The sequence below is a fragment of the Panthera pardus genome, unplaced genomic scaffold, assembly GCF_024362965.1.
Source record: "Panthera pardus isolate Hobbes unplaced genomic scaffold, ASM2436296v1 HiC_scaffold_7, whole genome shotgun sequence".
NCBI lineage: Eukaryota > Metazoa > Chordata > Mammalia > Carnivora > Felidae > Panthera > Panthera pardus.
In genome coordinates this window covers 11,187,663-11,206,314 of record NW_026527002.1, presented here as the reverse complement: position 1 = coordinate 11,206,314, position 18,652 = coordinate 11,187,663, and positions in this window count along the sequence as shown.

Here is an 18,652-nt window from a genome sequence, read left to right as displayed (position 1 = left end):
TTGTACCTTTGTTCTTTCCTTCCTTGAAACTGCTGTTCCCCCCTTTCTCCATCTATGATTTCCTTTGGATTTGTGACAGGTTGACCTTATCTATCATCCAATCTGAGGTAGGTTATTTTTCTTTTCTTGGATACCATGGTCCACAGATTATTCTTTATCTTTTTTTAAGTTTATTTATTTTATTTATTGAGAGAAAGAGAGAGAGAGAGAAGTGGAGACAGAGAAGGAGAGAGAGAATCCCAAGCAAGCTCCATGCTATCACCATAGAGCTTGACTCAAGGGCTCAAACTCACAAACCCATGAGATCATGAACTGAGCCAAAATCAAGAGTCAGACACTTAACCAACTGAGCCACCCAGGTACCCAGGATTCTTGATTCTTCTTTATCTTTAACATGAAATTTATCAGTAAACATTTCTTTCAGAAATAGAGTGTTAATTTGTTGAGAGCTTTGTATTTATTTTGGCTCACAGTAGGGATTCAATTAATAGTGTTATCAAATGAATGAATGAATTGGTCTGAGTCTGCTATTTAAATAGCATCTTGGAATCATCTTAGATTTTTTCCTAACTGTTATAGCAGAAAGTTGTTTTCTTTCCAATAAATATCATGGAAGAATTAAAGCATTTCATATACTTTTTCCTCCTTTTATTTTATAGAAGGAATTGCTTCGTCTGAGTTTCTCAATAAAAGTATACCACTCTATTTCTGATCAAAGTAGACCCTTGGTGACAGAGAGCTTAGGTAAAGATTTTGAGAAAATTGGCCACTGGAGAATTCTCATTATTTGGTAAATGAAAGACTGTCCTAAAGCACATCCAACTTATGAGATGCCCTCAGCATGCCTGAGGTCTGAGACTCTGATGTTATAGGTTGCTTGTTTGTTTCCTGTCATTTATTTAAAAATATCTTGCATAAGGGAGAAATATTTTTATAAAATAGCTTTTCTTTATGTGTTAGTGATCATGTAGGAAAATAGTGTAGATTTAGAGTTTTAGATAAAATCTAACGTTCTGTAGTTTAGAGAAATGATGTTTACAAATGTGTTAACTATGCATCATGTTGGCATAATCAGTGAGAAAATCACACATGAGGCTGGTGCATTACATTAGGATTGGAGGCTTTCGTTTCTTCGTAGAGTGAAGGATGAATTTCTCTGAACAAGTCACCTAATTTTTCTATTCCCATTTATTTAGCATTCCATGATTGCGTGATGTTCCACCATTTTCTTCCTTTTTCTCTCCACCTTTCAACTTAATATTCTTTACCTCCTCCCCTTGACAGAGTCTGGAGCAAATTTTCTAGGGAAAATAAAAAAAAAAAACCTCTTCTCCATGCTCAACTAATGGACTTTTTATTTCTCTGAACATGGTCATACATCATTCATTCTGATCTTTAAAAAAAAATCAATATCAGCTTTATTTTTTTCTCATTTTTTGCTTTGAAAAAAATATTCACTTGCTTGTAATCTTCCAGTGGCTTTCTCACCCTTGAATTTATTCACAAAGCATGTAAAAGAGTTTTGAGTTTTTACATTCACTCATTTATCCAACAAGTTTATTACCTACCATGCATCAGGCACTTGGAATGTATCAACACACAAAACAGACATAAATTACTGTTCTGTGACCTTACATTTTAGTGAGGGAGGCATACGATACTTAACAAACACAATAAATACATGTGGATTATTTGGTATTGTAAAGATAGTAAGTGGCTGCAATTGGAGATAGAAGGCTTACAGTAAGTGCCATTGAGAAGATTAAATATGGGCAAAAACTGAAGTAGGTGAGAGAAATAATCCCAGATATCTGAAAATTTGCATTCCCAACAGAGAGAACAGAGAGTTCAATAGCCCCGCCATGTTGATGTGCACGACTGTGTGAACAGCAAGGCACCATCGTAGGTGGGAAGGAGCAGGGGCAGGAGAGAGCAGGGTACTAAAGACGGACAAGTAACAGGAAACAGATGATTAGGATCTAAGGACTTTGGCTTTAATTCTGAGTGAGATGAACAGCCTTTGAAAAGTTTTACACAGCTCTTGATACATTCTGATAGATACTGCTAAGATACTACTCCAGGTGCCAGTTCTGAGAAGTTTGAGGAAGGTAAAGTAGAAGCAGAGAGAGCTTTAGGAGGCCACTGCACTAATCCAGGTGGGATGCCATGGCAGCTTACGACAGGGTGGAAGATCTAGACAGAGGGAGAATTTGTCAGGCTCTAGATGATTTTTTTTTAAGTTTATTTATTTTGAGAAAAAGAGAGGGAGGGGCGGGGGGGGGGGGGAGAGAGAGAATCCCAGGCAAGTTCTGCAGCAGGCAGCGTGGAGCCTGAAGCAGGGCTTGAACCCTCGAACTGTGAGATCATGACCTGAGCTGAAATCAAGAGTTAAAGGCTTAACTGATTGAGCCATCCAGGTGCTCCTAGATGATTTTAGAAAAGTGAGCCTAATAAGATTTTCTGATGGATTGAATATGGAATTTCAGGGAAAGAGGAATCAAGGATAACTTTAAGATTTTTTTTTTCTGAGTAACCAGAAGGACGGAATTGCCAGTGAGATAGGGAAAATTCAGTGGAGCAGGATGGGAGGAAGAAATCAGATGTCCAGCTTTGGAAATGGTGAATTTGAGATGTCAAAATCCAAGTGAACATGCCAAGTAGGTATTTGGATTGATGAATCTGGGGTTTGGTTTGGGCTGTAGATTTAAATTTGAGAGTTACCATCCACACACAGAGGATGTATGAAGCCCTAAGACGGGATAAGATCATGAAAGGAGTGTGGGTATGTAGATTAGAGCACCAAGACTCACTTGGAACATTAAATGGTTCAGAAAAAGAGAGACCCAGAAGAGGAAACTAAGAAGGGAAGACAATTGTGAGGTGGAAAGAAAACCAGAGTCGGTCCCTGGGAGTCAATAGAAAGAAGCATGTCAAGGGGAAGAGGGATCAATTTCATCCAACCCTGAAGATGAGCCAAACAAGATGCGGATGAAGGTCATTGAAGGTCACCAGGGAGGTCATTAGTGACTTTGACAAGAAAATAGTTTTCATGGACGGGTGAAGGAAAACCTGCTTGAGAGGATTTTTCAGACAGCCTGAAAGAGAGGAAATGGAGGCAACAAGTGTAAATGATCTTTCCTGGGAATTCTACTGCAAAAGGCCGTTGGAAAAATACTGCATTAAGTGGCTGGGGAAATAACATGGCCTTAATGTATTTTTTTCCAATAGAACAAATAACTTCTTTTCGAATACTGCTGATGAAAACGATTCATTAAAGAGGAGAATATTAACGATGTGGGAAAGGCAGGATAGAAACCTTAGAGTGATGTTTTTGAGGAGGTTGGTGGGGGGGGGTGGCCTTTCCACAGTAGTAGATAGGAAGACATGAATGAGTTTGGTTGGTAGTAAGTAGATTGTTGTGGTGGTGAGTCTGAAAATTCTCTTCTAGTGGCTTTACATTTTAAAATCTTTCTGTTGTTAAGAATAATGCACAGATAATTATACCAAATGTCAATGCGAAGACCAGTGAGTTCTCACCATAAGAAGGCTATGTGTGGCCAGCATCTCGGTCAAACAGTAGAAAATTGTAGGCACCCCAGAAACTCCTCACACGTTCCTCAATAATCCTTAGGCACTTTCCCCTCCTCCAAAGTAACCACTCTTCTGAATTAAAACACTACAGTTTAGTTTTGAACTTTAAGAGCTGATATGCGATGTTTTGCATTTGTGACAACATTGTGTTTATGAAATGCATCCACTTAGTTGCACATTACTGTGGTACATTTATTTTTGTTGCTATAGGATATTTGATTATAAGATTACATAATTTGATTTTCTATTCTACAGTTGATGGGCATTTGGATTGTTTCCGGTTTTGAACTTTTAGCCTGCTATGAACTTTATTGGATGTGTGTGGAAGGCGTTTTTGTTGATACATGTCTACGGTGGAATTGCTGGGTCAACTGGTACGCATGCTCACGTTCAATTCCAGGAGATAACGTCAATCATTACGATTTCATTGTATCATTTGCCATCCCACTAACAGTGCATGAAACTCCCATGTCCCAGTTCTTTCCTATGCTTACAGTTGTTACTGTTCCAGTTCCAACCTTTGTAGTGAATGTGGAGTTTAGTTTACATTTCCCTAGAAACTAATGAAATTAAGCACCTTTTCATATGTGTCTTGGCCATTTGCATGTGTTTTTCTGTAAAGTCTCGATGCAGGTTTCTGGCCTTTTTTTTTTTTTTTTGTTTTTCCTATGAGGATTTTCTTATCAATAAGGGATCTTTGTGAGTTCTGGAAATGAGTCCTCAGCTGGTTATTTATTTATTTGGGAACTATATTTTCACTCTCTATTGTTTGCCTTTTAACTCTGTTAATGGTACTTTTGAGGAGCTGAGGTTCTTAATTTTAATGTAGTCCTACCTACCAGTTTTTGCCTTTATGCTTCGTGCTTTCTGTATACTACAAGAAAACTTTTCCTGGGCCTCAACAAAAAGATATTACCCTCCAGAAGTTGTATTGATGATTTCTCACGCTTAGATTTAGAATTGACATGGAATTGGTGGGAGATAAGGTCAGAATTAATGTTTTTTTTTTTTTTTTTCCACAAGGAAATCTAATTTTCTCAGGACCACTTACTAAAAGGGCCATTCCTTTTCCACATCTCTGAAGTGGCACATTAGTTTGAAAATAAATACATATGATTGAGTAGGTTTTTTGATCGATTCCATTTGATTAGTCTGTGCATTTCCTTTTTCTCAATGCCATACTGTCTGTGGCACCCCCTCCACACATATTTTCTTAACACACACACACACACACGCACGCACGCACGTATATATACACAAACACATATTTGTTAAATACCGCTATACTCTTATTATGTTTTAGACATCATATCTATTCAAATCTTTATACACATTTACCACTTTCATGGCTTGTCATTCCTTCACAAACTCCTTTCTGAGCTCCATCTGGTTTCATTTCCCTTCTTCCTGAAAAACACTTTTTAGTACTTCCTTTTGCAAGTCCACCAGAGCTAAATTTCCTGTTTTCCTTTTTTCAGAAAATACCTTTGTTGTACCTTCACTTTCAAAGAATGTTCTTCAGGTGCCACATTCTGTGTTGGAGTTATTTCCTTTCCATACTTTGTGAAGATATTAACCTGGGTCTTCTGTTCTTCTTGTTGAAAAATCTGTAGTCTAATTCTGGTCCTTTTGAATTAATCTCTTTTTGTCCATGATGTGGTTGTAAGATTTGCTGTGTTTTTGGTTTTCAATGTTTAAAATGATGTACCTTGGGGTGCCCGGATGGCTCAGTTGGTTAAGCATCTGACTCTTGATCTCAGCTCAGGTCTTGATCTCACAGGGTCTTAAGTTCAAGCCCTGTGTTGGGATCTGTGCTGGGCATGAAGCCTTCTTAAAAAAAATGATGTACCTATTTTTGGTTTTAATTTATACTGCTTGTGGCTCACAGTACTTCTTGAATCTGTACTTTCTAGTTCATCAATTGTGGGGAAATTTCAACCATTTATTTACATCTTTTGAAATATGTCTTGGGCCCTATTTTGCTTTCTTTCTGGGACTTTAATTACATGCATGCTAGGTAGCTTATTTCCTTTTTTTCTCTCTTTTCTATTTCCATGCATATTATTTCCTACTTGTTTTTTTCAGAGTATTTTCTTCTGCCTTCCTTCTTATTCAATACTCTTCTTTTAAGGTCTGTTTAATTTGCTGCTAAAGTTATCCATTGGATTCTTAATTTTGGTTATGATATTTTTCAGTTCTAAAATTATCTTCTTTTGTTTATCGTTTTCCGTATTCTTTTGAAATTCTCAGCCTTGCTTTTTATCTTGAGCTTTTTTTTTAGCATAGTTATTTTAATGCTGTAAGCTCAATAGCACTGTTTTCTGTGTATCTATTTTCTTCTGTGTTTCTTTTCTTTTTTAAAAATTCATGTGGTGTTGTCTTTTTTCATGCATGGTCTTTTGATTAAATGCTGGATATTGTCTGTAAGCATTTTTTAAAAAAATTATTGAGGATAATATCGTCCTTCAGGGAGGATATATTTTTATTTCTGGGAGGCATCTAGGGGCCCCAGCAATCTGAATCACCTAATCCAATTTCAGGGATTGAAATAATTCAACCCTTATCTATTTCTGGGTTTGCTTTATTCTTATGATATAGCTAAAATATGCGCAATTTACCAGGGTCCCTCTGTCTTGGTTGGACCTATTTTCCAAAATTTGTCTCCCTAGGCCAGAGAGGATATTGGAAAAGTGCTATTCAGCTGCTCAGCCTCTCACATCTCATCCCGAATTGGTAGATGTTCTTGGGATAAATGGCAACTTCAGTTATCTGGGGTTTTTTTCCTTCTCCTGATCAAACGTCACAATTCTTCATTGTCTTATTAGTTCTGTGTTGCTTTCACAAAACTTTTGTGTATATTTTTTCCATGATTTACTTTTAATGTGGAAATTGTGTAGTCCCCTTTCACTTGAAATGACATTACTTATTACTTCATTTTTTTAGTCTGGTAGGAAACAAAGGCATTAATTTTGTACAAGGAGGGGAGAGGAAGTGCTGGAGGCTTGAAGAGCAAGAAGAAGGTGGGAAAGAGCCAGTTGCCATTGTGAGAAGGGAAATAGACTAAGGCATTATAGTGTGATTGCTGGGTATTATTAAGAGCATGGCAGGATTTATGGTTATTAATTCAAAATGGTACCAGGAAGTGTGGTTGTGTTTTCTTTAGCTATGTTCTTTTGTTATACAGTTCGAAAGGGCAGAGGGTGATTGGTGTTATCTAGGTTTGTGGTTTTGTCAGTCAAGTCCAACAAAGACTGTGATGGGCAAGGGAATGGAGTGTCTATGCTAAGAAGTCATTAAAATGATTGACTATGAAATTTAATCCAGGTAAGGAGGGAAGAGAGGAGATCATGAAGGCGAGAGACATTGAATAGTGATGGGTGCTCAGTGAATTGAAAGTACTCATGGGATAAAAAGATCCTTCACCTTGGAGTACTAAAGAAGTGGGTTGGAAAAAGGTGGGGCTCAGAGAGATGGGTGTATGGAATTGACGTTGTGGGTATGGATGAGGACATGCTCTGAGATAGGCCTTTAAAGAAGGGAAGCCACTGAGATGAATGGAAGCCAAATTGACAGAGAGGGGTTCAAAGACAGGGAGCTAAAATATTAGAAGAATAATCCATGTGCATACTGTAATGGCCAGGAATTAAGACAGGGTACCGTTGAGGTGTTAGTGGGCCATGAGAAATGAAGAGAAGAAACGAAAAGAAATGAGAAGAAGGAACCTGGGCGTTGGTAAGTATCAGGATGGGTGGTGAGTAATATTATCTCATGGAGTGTTAAGCATGGGGAAGGGTCTAGAAACATTGATAAGGTCAAACTGGGCAGCTACTCCGTGTCTGGTTTTATTGGTAGGAGGCTGAGGGAGCAACTACCTGCATCACGTGAGCAAATGGAAGTGGAAGCACTGTCTGAAGGGATGATCCGATTTCAGGTAATGCAAGAAAAAGAGGAGTCTTTAGAGAAGAGTTTGAGGATATGTGTGATTTTTGTGATGGACCACAGACTCCAGGAAACGCTGCAAATTTATGTACATGCTCACTGTTGGGAATATGGGAGAAAACGTAGGTGAGAATATCAAGCACAGTGCCTGGCCTAGAGCATGGCTAAATGTTAGAGTCTCTTCACTCCGGTAAAATACCAGCTTCATATTGTTTAGGATAGGTCTAAAATATGTCACGACAGAAGGAGAGCTTTGGCAATTTATTTAGACCTCTTGATAATAAGCATTAATTAAGCATGTGCTCTTTTTACACACATACACACACACAGTGTATAACACTACACAAATGCATAAACTAAATTGCCTTTGGCAGCAAATAACAGAAAATACAGCTAAAATGGCTTAATTTATTATTTATTAACGCAAACAACAAAAGGTCTTTTGGTAGGGTGACTTCATGTTTTTTTAATTAAGAGTTCAATGACACCATCAAGGTCATAGCTTCATCTTTTCTATTTTTCCATTCTGCCATGTTCAGCACTTTGGATTGTTTTCTTATGCTGCCTCTCTTTATTAACCCAAGATAGCCAATGCAATTGCAGTCACCGCCCCTAGGTAATCTAGTGGAATAAAAAAGAATGTTTCCTCCTGTGTGTGACTTTCCCACAGTGAGAACTTTGCTTAACGCTTCTCTTCAAGTCTCACTGTTCGGAACCTCACCCCATGCCCACACCCAAACCGATCACTGCCAAGGCAACGAGGCCACCATGATTGGTTCAGACCAAACTGGACCCTCGCTCTCAGCTTCCTGCCTCCTTCCCTGAAGGACATGGCTACGTGTTGAATAAAATCAAGGCTTCGTTAACCTGAAAAACGTTGTTCAAGACGTTCAAACAGTTGTTTTTTATATTACTTGTCACAATTATATTATGTAAATATATGCAGAGATAATATATAAACAGGCGTAGAATGTACTAATTTTCTACTGCTGCACATCAAATTGCCACCAATTTAGCTTCTTAAAATAACGCATATTTATTATCTAACAGTTTTCACGGGGCAGGACTGGATCTTGCTCAAGTCAGGCTCAGGGTCTCCTTTGGCTGCCGTCAAGGGTTGGCCACACTGAGATTCTCATCAGGAGATCAGGACCCTCTTTGAAGCTGATTCGGTTTATTGGCAGAGTTCAGTTCCTTGTGGTATAGTAATGAGGCTCCCCTTTTCCTTGCTGGCTGTCAGGTAAGGACTGCTCCCACCTCTTAGAGACGGTCACAGTTCTTTACCATGTGGCCCCCATAGATAGTTGACAACATGGATGCTTGCTTTTTTTTTTTTTTTCCAGGTCATCAAAAAGGCTCTGAGTTCCAACTCTTTCCAATCTGCAACAAGGGAGTCTTATGTAATGTAACCTAATGAAGAGAGCAGCTATCTCATCACATGTACTGATTCCACTGACATCCAAGGGAGGGGATTATACAAGATGTATACACCAAGGAGTGGGAATCTTGGGGCCCATTTAGAATTCTGCCTACTGAAGTACTAATGTATTTTGTGCTTATAATCATATGAGTTTTCATGCCCATGCAGATTTACTTTTTTTAAAAGGAGTGTCTTTCTTTTCTCTGCATTCAGTACCTAAAATTCTGTGTCTGAGTACAGTAAGCACTATGCACTCCAGGAGCACAGAAACAAAGTGATTTACTACAACAGATTACTAGTAATAGCCACATGCTCCAAATTGAAAGTAGATTCCAGAAAAACTGTCAATCTCTTCTTTGCCTACTCACTTTTAAAAAATTCTGATTTCTCTTCCAACAGAAAAATATCTGTTCATGAATCCTGTCTCAGAATATCCCCTTTCTTCTCCTGTCCTGCTGTGATTTGTCTCTCTCTTCCCTCTGCCAGCTTGAGATTTTTCTCAGCTGGGCAACTTGAGGTCCTGACTTGGGGTCAGCTTTTCTGGGGCACGTGTGTTGGAATGGAGTCAAGACGGTTCTGGGTGGGGAAGTTCTCTAAGCAAGATAAATGAGGAAAAGTCTTAAGTCAACCTCATGGACTCATTGCTCATTGGCTCATAGTTTTGAAAATGTTTTAATGAATGTAACAAGTGACTGTGGTGTGGGGTCCTTATTCAGATCCTGGTTCAACCAAGACAACTACAAACATGTTTGGATACAATCTGGGAAATTGGAATGTGTACTGGGTATTAGATGGCATTAAAGAATCTAGTTATTCTGTTAAGTTTGATGATGGCATTGAGGATTATAAGAAAAGGTTTATGATTTTTATTAAAAAAATTTTTTTTAATGTTTGTTTATTTTTGACGGAGAGAGAGACAGAGCACGAGCGGGGGAGGGACAGAAAGACAGGGAGACACTGTCAGGGAGAATCTGAAGCAGGCTCCAGGCTCTGAGCTGTCAGCACAGAGCCCGACATGGGGCTCGAACTCACAGGTTGCAAGATCATGACCTGAGCCGAAGTCAGACGCTCAACCGACTGAGCCACCCAGGCGCCCCTAAAATGTTTTATGATTTTCAAAGATCTGTTTATAGTGTGTAGGGGTCCAATGATGGCTGGCACTCAATAATTGGGGAGTGGGAGGGGAAGAGAGATAGCAGTAGATGAAGTACAAGTAGCAAATTCTTGATAATTATTGAATCTTATGCTAAGTATATATAGAAATTCATTATCTTATTCTATTTTCATATGTCTTAAATTTTTCATATTAAAACGTTTTAAAATGGAATTTTCCATGTTGCTGTTAAAATTTAATGCATTTAGGCTCTCACTTCTTCACTTGAATGCCTTTGCAAAAACAAAAAGAATGATGTGGCAGGATGTTTATTTTCCTTCTCTATCTTTGAGAAGAAGAGACTTAAGCAATAAAATGATAAATGCACTTAAAACAGTCACCAGGTAGATTGGCTTTAAAGCTGTCTTCCTCTAACATTTGAAAAGGCAAATCTGAATTGTCATTAAGTCCCCGGTCTTGGGATTAGTCTTGAATCAAAATTTATTTTCCTCTCTCCCAATGCTTTCAGAATATTTTTTTTGAATTCACTTGGCAAGGTATCTGAAGGTTTTTCTTTATTTATGCATAAATCCCTGAGTTCTGTCTGCACATCTGGGAGCAAGTCCATTTTGCAACTGGCTTTCTGAGTAGATCCTGTTCTTCCATATACTGGAATCTTTCAGAGAGACCCAGACATAAAGAGTGTTATAGAGACAACCTAAGTAAATAGATTGTGGTGGATAGATGAGCTAAAAAGTAATAGGAAGATGCTTCTGTGTTGTCTCTTGTCCCAGTATGAAAATACAAATATGCTTTTACAATGATTCAACCCACCCACATATATTGATGGATTACCATGGCTCCACTCTGACCTCCTGTTCGCCAGCTCCTCTGCTCTATATGGGGGGCCATTACCTCATCCTGATTAGTGTACGACTGAATGACCACCTGTCCTAAATGTTATTAGGCTTTTCTCTTTGTTTTTATGCAGCAAAGTTGATGGAATTCTGCTAGGAGCGGAATCGTGTACCCCCTGAATTCAGATATTGAAGTCTTAACCCAGTACTTCAAAATGTGACTTTATTTGGCAACAGAGCCATTGCATATGTAATTAATTAAGATAAAGTCATTAGCGTGAGCTCTAATGCAATATGACTGGTGTCCTTCTGAAAAGAACACTGCGTAAAGAGAAAGAGACACCCACAGAAGAAAAACAATGTAAAGATATAGCGAGAGAGTGGCCAAGCATAAACCAAGGGAAGGAACCCATCTTGCTGACACCTTGGTCTTGGGCTTTCAGTCTCCAGAATTGCAAGACAATAAATCTGTTATTTAAGCTCCTCGGTCTGTGTTATTTTGTTAATGGCAATCCTAGAAAACTAATACAAACTCCAGACGAAGATTAGAAGACTTTTTCTTTATATTGTCAAGTTGAGCCTTTATTTTTCACCCATGTGCAGGCTTCAAGCATTCTTTAAAATCTTATCAGTAAAATAGCTGTGTCATTCCTTAAGGGTGTGTCTACAAAGTACCATGAAGTGCCATGAAATGAAATATCCATTGCTTTTGACTTGCACGTAATCAGTCCCAAGCAAGGACAGAGAAAAGCCAAGGTTTAGCATTGAGCGTCTGGCTTGGCTCTCATTATTGGTCGTCTCTGCTTTGGCAGTCTCTACCCTTAGTTATCCCAGTTGGTTTTCTCTCTCTTCAATGTGGGGAGTGGAGGGGACATGAAGGAATACTAAACACAAGATTATGACAGTTTTATTTGAATTGTATTGTTATGTAACAAAATTGCTTTTTTTTTTTTTTTGGTATAAATTATACCTCTAAAGTCTAGTGGGAGAGAATCACAATAGATAGAAAAGGAGTTCAGGAGCGCCTGGGTGGCTCAGTCAGTTAAGCGTCTGACTCTTGATTTTGGCTCAGGTCATAATCTCATGTTTCGTGGTATTGAGCCCCGTGTTGGGTTCTGTGCTGACACTGTGGAGCCTGCTTGGGATTCTCTCTCTCTCTCTCTCTCTCTCTCTCTCTCAAAATAAATACACATTTCAAAAAAAGAAAAAAGAAAAAGACTTCAACAGACCAAGAAATAATAGTAAGTTTTCTCTGTAATATGAGTCTTTTGTCCATTATCTTTTACTTGTATGACCCTGGGTAAGTCCCTGAATGCTTCCAGATTTCAGTTTACTCATATTCAAAATAGATACAATCAAACGTAAGAATCTTTCAGAAATCAGATAGTCAATATGCGTAGGTTCTGAGAATACAAAGCACTGTGGAAATGGAAGACATTAAAAATGATTAGGTCTATGAAGGCAGAGTCTTACACTACTATAAACAAATATTCTAGCATATGACTTTATTTATGGAATGAAGTCAAGCACGTGAAACTGCAATAATTGTTTAAGGTAGTTGGAGGTGAAGACAGCCTAATAATTCACGCTTTTTCCAGAAGCCAATTGAGGTTACACACACAGTATTATTCTATTACTAGTAATGGCAGATTTTGTTTTTCAAAAATATCCCTTCCAATACATTGATCTCGTCCCACATGCTCTTCTTATAATGTGGCCGACACTCCTCCCACTGGAGGTTGGGTCTATGTTCCTTCCCCTTGTGACTGTCCTGACCAATGACATAAGTGGAAGTGATGCCATGTGCCTTCTGACCCAGGGTAAAACAAGGATAGAACCCCCCTTCCTCATCTCTGTCTCTTTTTGTCTTTCAGTCTCTCTCAATCTCTCTCTCTGTATCTCTTAGTGGCTGTCTCTCTCTCTCTGTCTGAGGATACTTGCCTTTGGAAGTCAGCCATCATGTTGCAAGCAAGCCCAGGTCACGTGGAGAGCAATGCATAGCTACTGTAGTCAATAGCCCAGCTAACGCCTCAGCCTGCATCAACTGCAAGACACGCGAGGGAACAAGCCTTTAGTCAATCAGAGCCATGTTCTTCAAGTTCTAGTTGAGGCCCAGACATCGTGGAACAGTGATGGGCTGACTTCACTGTGCCCTATCAGACTTTCTGACTCACAGAAACTGTGGAAGATGACAGAGGACAATTGTGTTTTGGGAGCGATGACATTGGTTAAAATTAGACTGGGCAAAGGACAGCATCTTTACTGAATGAACAAGTTACACTCTGTTCACGGTGAAGAAGCTCCCAGAGGGCCCTGACTCACTTGGCTTTCCTCATGGGCAAAAGAAGAGTTGGAGGTTATCCTATGTTTGAGATAAACATGCGAAAGAGAGCGGGGAGTGTCCTTGTTTCCATGAAATGATGTTGCCCTGATTATTATGTCTAAGTGGATCGCAGGCTCTTCCCAATTTCAAATTAGATAAGTCACTTGTACCACGGAGAGGGGATAAGTGCAGAAGCAAAAAGATAAACAAGGAGTGTTTACTTCTAGGGACATGAATGGCGATAGCAATGCCAACGTGGGGTAAGTGTTCACCAACAGTGAACATGTTTCATTTAAAAATCAGAAAAGGGAAATCAGACAATACTTTTTAACGACCATTTTTTTAAAATGGAAAGGTCAGTGTGTGTGTGTGTGTGTGTGTGTTTGATATTTCTAGCACACACTGAGTCACTCCCCAGTTATAACTTTTCCTTCTCTGGCCTGACCTACTTCATGTTAAACGTCACTACGGTTATGAAAATGAGGAGCCCGATTAGCATCAGTAGTGGTCACTGGACCACTGAGAACACATGCAGTGGTTTCGGAGGAAGAAATTGGGGACAGAACTAATAGTACTGAAATACTGAAAGGTGGGATCCGGTTCTGAGTAAGGAGGATGTGGTTTCTAAAACCATCTGATGTGCCCCACCAGAGCTGATACAAGTTTTCTTCATGGAAAAAGTAAGCATGAAAGCGTTCGGTGGTGTTTTACCTTTTTAAAAATATTTTTATTTATTTTTTTATTTTTTCAAGATTTTAATTTTAAGTAATGTCTACACCCAACAACGGGGCTCAAACCTCCAACCCCAAGATCAAGAGTCACATGCTCCACTTACTGAGCCTCAGTGGTTCTTTTTCAAGCTGGTGTCATTTCAAAATCGAATGACGGCATGACTACTTGCCCTTGCCTTTTAATTGACTCCCTTGGAGATTTAATCCATAAGTTCACTCTTTGTTTTACTGCCAGCCCCCCCCCCCCCCCCCCCCGGCCCGCCAAGAACATTTCTTTTACTTTTAGGTCTATGTTACTAAATTGTCAGTGTGTTTTACTACTTTCTCATAGGAGGGTTATATTTTTTCCTAGTTTTCGGACTTTATTTTGGTTTTTACTCAAGGTTTCTGGACTTAGGGATCATCATGTCAGGTAAGAAACATACTGACATCTTCCAAATCTGTTGTAAAACTGGATGGATATCTCATTTAGAAATTTGCTAAGGTCCTGCAATTTACTTTCTTCTACATTTGTTCGATTGATAACTCTTCCATAAAAAAAATGCAGAGGTGAAATATTTTCCAAACTTCACCCTGTCCATTCCTTCCATAAACAAAAATAAGTGCAAGTTTTATTGCTGGGTAATCTCTTAGTGAATCAAAGAGATGTACCAATGCCTTTAGTGGAAAGGGAAAGAGTGCTGAGGGAGATGTCTACCATTGATCTTGCCTTGCTACGAATATATCCTCTTTGATTTAACCTAGTCCAAGCCTGTCTCTAAGTCAAAACTGTTGTTGGCTATTTCAAATTACAGAGACACAACTTATCTCCTGAAGAGTGCTTTAAAAGATTACTGACAAATTATAAGCAATTTCAGCTGCCTATAAATGTTTCTGGTAGATCGTTGAGATTGACCTTGAGACCAACCTTAAGCAATCTGGGTATTTGTCTCTCATATTTCCCTGATGGGTATGAATATACTTGCATTAAAAATGATGGATGTTGGTAATTTTGCATTAATTGCCACAGGAAAAAAAAAACCCTTAGTACCTTTTGATGGGTAGCACTGACCAGAAAGTGAGAGAGGGACTATATTTCAGCTAAATATTTTTCCTGGAAATTTTTGTGTAAACAAGGTTTGAATCGATGCCTTAGAATAGTTGAGAAAAACGTGTCATTGGCAATTGTCCTAGAATTACAAAATGTGCAAGAAAATGATGAAGTCACCTATTCAACTAAAGTAATCTCCAGGCACAAGAGAGAAAATAGGACATTTATTCTGTTTCACACTTTTCTTGGATCTGCTGTAGAGGAACTGAATCTCAGCAGGTTCTAAAAACAAGTAGATTTGTGCTTATTTTTACTTATTTCTAGTGTAATTTCTCTTATACCAGACAGAAGCATTTATCACTTTATAATGTAAATTCCCCTCATAGAGTCTCTGTGTTTAAAATTAATTAAAGATACTTCTAAAATATTTTAGTTTTGACCACTCTGGTGTGCTAAAAGAGGGGAGCATTTGGTGTAGTTTAAAGCCCTGTTTTGTGTGGGGTGTGTGTGTGTGTATGTGTGTGTGTGTGTGTGTGTGATCCTAGTGAGCATTCTTCTTACTATGAATTGAAAGAAACTTCACAGAAATCATTTTCTTATAGCAAAAGGATATGTATACTATGTTTAAGTTGTTATGTTATACCCAATGAACCTAACAAGGACAAGTTATTGTTTGTTCATCCATGCAGGATATTTACAATTGCACTTCTGTTTCAATATACTGATTTTTTCCTTCTCTGAAGCATATACCAAATAGCACAAAGTAGCCTCGCCCCAGACTGGAGTCGGGGGTGAGTGTTAAGTGTAAAGTGAAGAGTCATAACGATCATGTGTGCAGTTCAAGGTACTATGGAGTGGATAGGAGTTAAATAACGAGTCAACCATTATCACTTAAGATGACCCAGGACAGTTTTATTTTTATATTGTATTTTATGGATACACAAACAGAAAATAAATTTACCCTATAAAATATTACAAAGTGTAGGTCCGAGAGATTATTAATTAAAAGCCCAAGCACTGGTTTCATCATTCAAGATTATGATGAAGCTGTACAGAACAGTTCCGATGGAGAATTTTCAAACATGCTAATTGAGACAAAAACATTTCACATTTAATAATCAACAAGTCTCCGTTTGCAAAGAAAGGGTGTGCTCCAAACTCACTATTCCAGTGAACTAATCTGTTTGAGAGATTCCCTGGTCTCATGGCAAGGCACTTGAAATACTTCTTTTGGTCTTACGTTTCTATTCTTTATACTTCTTGGGGATTTGTAATGGAAAAGAATTCGCAAATATTTCAGTTGTGCAGGGTTGGCCATAGTAATTGTACATCTGACCCAAAAGGAAATACAAGAGCTGCCAATTTTCTTCATGAACTGTGAATTTACAAATGGATAATTAGGTGGTTGTGGTTTTCTCCTCAAGGCTAATATCAGATCAACTGTTGGGGACACTCAATGAGTAGCTAACAGGCAAATAACCAAAACACAGACCCACACTCAGCTCACAACAACAAAAGCATCCACTCAAAGATTGTGTGTCCAATAATGGAACTTCACAAATGTCTGAGTTAAAGAAATCAGGAGGGAATAGTCTCAAACTGCAAGCACATAACATTTTTGCGCATCAGCAAAATTTGTCTTTGGATCTCTGTAAACACTTCTCTCTTTCCCACCACAAATCTCTATCGTAAGCAGATAGAAATGGGCAAAAACATGGTTATTTTTATATCTTTTGTTGAGCTTTCTAGAAAAATTTCATTTGGGGACTCCCTGTTTGAGTGTTTAAGTCTCCCAGGACTAGGAGATTGCATTATTCCCATTAGGTAAACAGTTAATTTAAAGAAATGATTGTAGATCCATGAGTTAGAGAAAGGGGAGACTTGAATTAAGACATGGGCAATTTTAATCAAGACATGCTCTATTCAGTAAACTCTGTAAGATCAGTGAAGGGAAAAATGTATTAAGGTTAATCAGTTTTGAAGAAAAGTAACTAGTAGATAATGTGCCCTGATTTTTTTCCTCTGTGACAGGTGTAATAATAGGACGATCACTGTTCATCTATATTTCACTGGGCATAAATGCAAATTTCACATTTTCACAGAAGAGAGAATTTTATTACATTATATTGATTTAGAAATAATTCATTAACCTCTACTCCTTCTTTTTCTTTACATATCAATCTGTCTCTCTTCAAGGTTTTGTCTTCATTTTTCAAATGGTTACAGTGGAGTGTCTTATATTGCAAGCTATTAAAAGATTGTCTTTTATACATTCAGCTGTGTCATTCTTGGCAAAACTGGTACTTATTTTCTATACATGTTTGGATATAGTTTGGGCGTTCAGGGACGCTTGTTATATTTCCTCGAAGCTGCATATTTTGATAGCTTTCTATAATGCAAAGTGTTTGTTGCACTATTTTATGGGTCTCCACCACTTGGTGAAAATGAGATCTGCTTATGTGTCGATGTTTTTCTTCCTCTTCCAAAATCGGGTCTGTATTAAATGTTGATGGATATAACGGCACCGAGTCTATTATATTAGATCAATGGCTTTCACTGTGGGAGTAGGTGTTATGAGTCATCTCCTGCCCCCACTCTCAGGACATTTGGTGTTACCCTGAGACATTTTTGATTGTCCTGAGTGCATGGATGGGGACTGCTGCTGACATGTGTGGATAAGGTCCACCATGTTGCTAATCACCTGACAGCACACAGGAAAGTCTCCCAAAACAAAGAGTTACCTGGTCCAAAATGGTAACAGTGCTCGAGGTTGACAAATACAGTACGAGATTTGCACCGAAATCTATGTACAGTCCATTACTTTCCAGAAGTGTGAAATCACTTACAGTCTAACTTCTCTGTGACCCTCCTTCCTTTTTCCATAAGAGTTGAAATTTAAGCACCAAATCAGAGATGCATAAAAATATTTCAAAGCAAGGATGCCTACCAAAATGTCATGTATAATAATAAAAGGTGGAAAATCACCTAAAATCTAACAATGCAAAATTTATAGCATTAATTATGGTGAATACATAATTGGAATATGATAGCACAAAAAAGATATTGTAGGGATAATATGGAATAACATGTGTTGGAATAATATGGACATTGTTGGGCGTATAAAGCGAAAATCATTATGCTATGTCACATATACAGAATGGTCTAATATTAGACAAACTATTATGTATGTTGTTTGTTTATTCTCATAGAAAAAGACTGGAGGGGTGCCTGGGTGGCTCAGTCGGTTGAACATTCAACTCTTGATTTTTGGCTCAGGTCATGATCCCAGGGTCGTGGGATCAGTCCCCACATTGGGCACTGTGCTGAATGTGAGCCTGCTTGTTCTCTCTCTTTCCCTCTGACTCTCTCCCATGCTCGTGTTTTCTCTCAAATAAAAAAAAAATAATTAAAAAATTCAAGAGAAAAAGACTGAAAACAAAAAATGTGAGTTATCTTTGGGTTTATGAGTCAGCAAATAGGTACATCCTCTTCATTATACAGATAGGAATGGAATTAAATTTTTTGTAACATTTATTTATTTTTGAGAGAGAGAGAGAGAGAGAGAGAGAGCGCACACACATGCACGCGAGCAGGGAAGGGGCAGAGAGAGGGAGACAGAGGATCTCGAGCAGGCTCCTCACTGTGAGTGCAAAGCCCGATGCGGGGCT